The sequence below is a fragment of the Pyrus communis genome, chromosome 10, assembly GCF_041283825.1.
Source record: "Pyrus communis isolate YQ-2024b chromosome 10, ASM4128382v1, whole genome shotgun sequence".
Lineage (NCBI taxonomy): Eukaryota > Viridiplantae > Streptophyta > Magnoliopsida > Rosales > Rosaceae > Pyrus > Pyrus communis.
In genome coordinates, this window is record NC_142574.1 from 27,640,799 (window position 1) to 27,644,760 (window position 3,962).

Below are 3,962 nucleotides of genomic sequence, written 5' to 3' on the forward strand. Positions count from 1 at the left end.
TAAATTATCACCTTTCTATTCTACAAAATGTACTTTATCCTGCAAAATTTCTTATAACTCAATTTTAAACACAAAAGTAATGATACTAAACCTAAAATTAAAGAAATTAAATCTAAACAAATGATTTTTGTTCTGTTTTATTTTCTTGCTACGTTGTTTTGAGTTTATTTGGTTTTCGATTTTCTCTTGCAATTTGAATCACCTGCCTTCTCGATGCATTTTTACAAGGGTCACTAAACATGAATCAAAATATGAAAAAAATTCATATAAAACAATTCAATTTCATGGTGGTTGTAGTACACATTTTCTTCTACAAATCACAAGATGCAAACACAAGGTACAAACTGAGGAATGATCGTTATTAGGGATTTGTCGACCTGAAAGACCTGAAAAGATTTGGCAAGAACATCCTCAGAAATGGCAGGTTTGGATCCAAACACAGCATGATGTAGACTTTAGGGTTTTGGCTGCTCAAAGAAGATAGAGCAATGGCAGTTCCAAACCCAGGTTTTGCTGATAGTGAAACAAACACATCACTCTTCTTAAGGACCTTCGAGATGAGCTTGTTCTCGGGGCTTGAGGTCACAAAGCCAACATTGAGCTTGCCTTTTAAGACTGTCAAAATCTCGGTGGCACGAGGATGAGTGTGGGGTTGGATAACACCGATTGGTGCGTAGAGCGAATGAGATGCCGAGGGTGTTGAGCCACATTGACAGGGGTGACTTTTCCACCAACAGGGTTTGAAGTGTTGCGCGGCATGTGAAGTCCACTGAAGAAGAAATGCTCAGTTGTTGCTAGCTTGGAGTCCAAGCAAGGTAGCCCATTCACTCTTACTACTGTAATATATGCACAAATACGATTTACAACCAAGAAGTTAAAGTCAGTAAGAATTGTACATATTTCCAAATGCAAATTAAAGTTTATGATCTTCACATGATTGGTTGAAGATATTGAAACAAACCTAGGCTAGTAGCATTAGCAACGCAGAAATCCTGCAACGGGCTAGGCTCAAAAGCAACAACCAGAGAACATGTTATGGCTAGGAGAGTAGTCAATAGCAGTATTAGGCTTGCCATCTTAGTATTTCAACTTCTTGTATGAGATTATATTTACTTCTATATGAAGTTAGTGCAAATGAGAGATTGAAAGGATTGGAAGAGAGGTGAGGGAATTGAACGTTTCCCTTTGGTTTCCAAAATACTGATCAACACGCATATATATATATATATATATATATATATATATATATATATATATATATATATATATGTATATAGTACGTGTTATATCAAGCCAAAGCTTTATGCTAAATTATACGAGTCCTATCTGATTGACTTGTCTCCAAAGTAACATACGTTCCATGCTAAATACACATACTAAAGTTATAATTATATCAAATGGAAGGCGTCTCTGTCTAGGGTTTACAGACCATACGAGGCTGAGGCTGAAATGGTTAGATAGATTATCAGGTATAATATCGCCTTTTTTCTTTCTCCGTTTGCAAACACTGGCCAGATCTCCCTAACACTAAGTCAGTAAAAAGAAGGATATGGAAATTAATATACATTATTGTAGCATAGACGTGAGAAAAATATGGACTAACCAGTATAAGTTCGACACTCTTCCTGCAGTTTTAATTAATTTAACATAAAATATCGCTTGTTTCAAAACAAATATTTCATTAGTTAAACAATTAAATCCTGATAATCATGATTCATTAACCATTTACAAATATATAACCCACATACAAAAAGAAAGCCGAATAATAGGTAATGACTAACCCAAGATAGTGATCCATAATGCTAATATCAATCCATGATCCTAACAAAATCCTTTTCAGTCCATAGGATTTCCGGTCGGGTCTTAAAACCCTTCCATTTCGCTACTCTATGGGATTGTTGATTACTTGTTTCTGAATATTTTGCATCGGGTAATGCTAAGGAAACTAAATTTGGAGACAAAATTTACAAACTAAATGATGTATTACTAATAGGAATGAGCACGTTTATCAAGATTAAGTAATAAATCAATTATCAACTTCCATGTCATTTAATTTCTAAGATTTTGTCTACAAATTTAGTCTCTCTAGTACTACCCTTCTACATCAATCTACCAATAGCACAAAAATTGATATACACGATATGTTTACAATTTTACACTAAAAAATAAAGGAATACAACTAAACAAATTAACAATTTTTTAATATAACTGATACATTTACATTAGGGTTGTCTTGTTACATTCAGTGGCGTATCCAAGGGGGTCCTTTGGGTCTCGAGACCCTACAAAAGTCAAGAAACATAGAGAGAAGGTCACCGGACTCTATAACTATGTGGTATGGGACCTGAGAATACCCACAAACTTACATTATTGTGCAAAGGGAAATTTTATTTAAACTCATCCAACATATTTCTACACCCAACTTGTTCTTTGCACCATTTGATTTTTAACTAAACTATTAATATATCTTTAAACCCAAATTTAATACCTAATATACCCCCATAAACCCAATTCAATATGTGGATTTATTTTTTTACACCCATTTCTTCAACAATTGCTTCATAAGTTAATATCTAAATAGGCTTGATCCTAAAGATGGGCGTTCAGTGGTCCCATCATTCATGTGACTCAGTGGCTCCGAGACCACCTGAAGAGCAAGAAGGACCATGTTGAGATTCTTAATCCTAAACTTCAAGGTTACCCAGACACACAGGAACAATAAATGCTCCAAGCTCTTGGAATCTCACTCCTCTGCACCAGCAACCGGGCGGATGACCGTCCCACGATGAAGGACGTGGCTGTTAAAGATGCTCCATATGCAGTGCACTGTGCTTTACGGATTCCACTGTGCTTTACAGATTGGAATATGGTTCCCACGTTAAGGATGTATGATTATTCTAAACAACAAGGACACATGCATAGTGGACAGCAAGGCCACTGCATGTGTATACTGACTGATGTTTCATAGACAGCAAGGATGCCACTTCCAGTTGTTTTGTTTATTTGCATGCGTGTGTAGTAAACTGTGTATAAAACTCTGCTGCAATTGCAGCAGATCATTATTCAAAAAAAAAAATATAGATTGGATCCAAGTTTAATATGGTATCAGAGCACCGATCTTGGTGACTCTAGAAAGCTCATTCTGCTTCTGCCACAAACACAACCAGTCCATCTTCATTAAACACAGCCACCATGGGCGACGAAAGACCAACTGAGACGATACCCCATGTATCTGATCCTCTCATTCTGCATCATTCAGACTCACCAAGCCTTGTCTTAGTCTCACAACTTCTTGATAGACACAACTATGGATAGTGGAGCCGTTCTATGCGAATCGCCCTCAGCGCCAAAAACAAACTAGGGTTCATTGATGGATCAATCAAGAATCCCGCAACCACTGATGCCAAGTATCCAATTTGGCAAAGATGCAATGACATGGTCTTGTCCTGGATTTGGCAATCCGTGCAGGGCAACATTGCCCACAGTATACTCTACTGCAAAACTGCATCAGCAGCATGGAGAGATCTTGAGGATCGTTTCTCGCAAGGAAACGATTCCAGGATCTATCAAATTCGACAAGAAATTGCCGAACACCGACAAGGACAGCTATCTGTTTCAGATTATTACACAAAATTGAAAGCTCTCTGGGATGAATTAGCATCATATCATGGGCCCATTGCCTGTGAATGCGAGGGATCCAAGGCACATGCAGACAGGGAAGAAAAAGAGAAAGTCATGCAGTTATTAATGGGTCTGAACGAGAGTTACTCAATCATACGAGGTTCTATCTTGATGATGAGCCCACTTCCAGATACACGACGAGTCCATGGATTGGTTCTTCAACATGAACGCCAATTGGATGTGGTAAATCGACGTGAACCTATCGCCCATGCAATGCAAACCAGTCATTCGACAGCACCAAAATGAGGCTATGGTGCCAACAACCCTAATTCATGGAAGAT

At 37.7% G+C, this 3,962-nt stretch overlaps 1 pseudogene; it reads right to left on the reverse strand.

The window, feature by feature from the left end:
• Positions 1-317: 317 nt before the first annotated feature.
• On the reverse strand, positions 318-1,076 carry LOC137728491 (putative germin-like protein 2-1; annotated as a pseudogene).
• Positions 1,077-3,962: the final 2,886 nt, after the last annotated feature.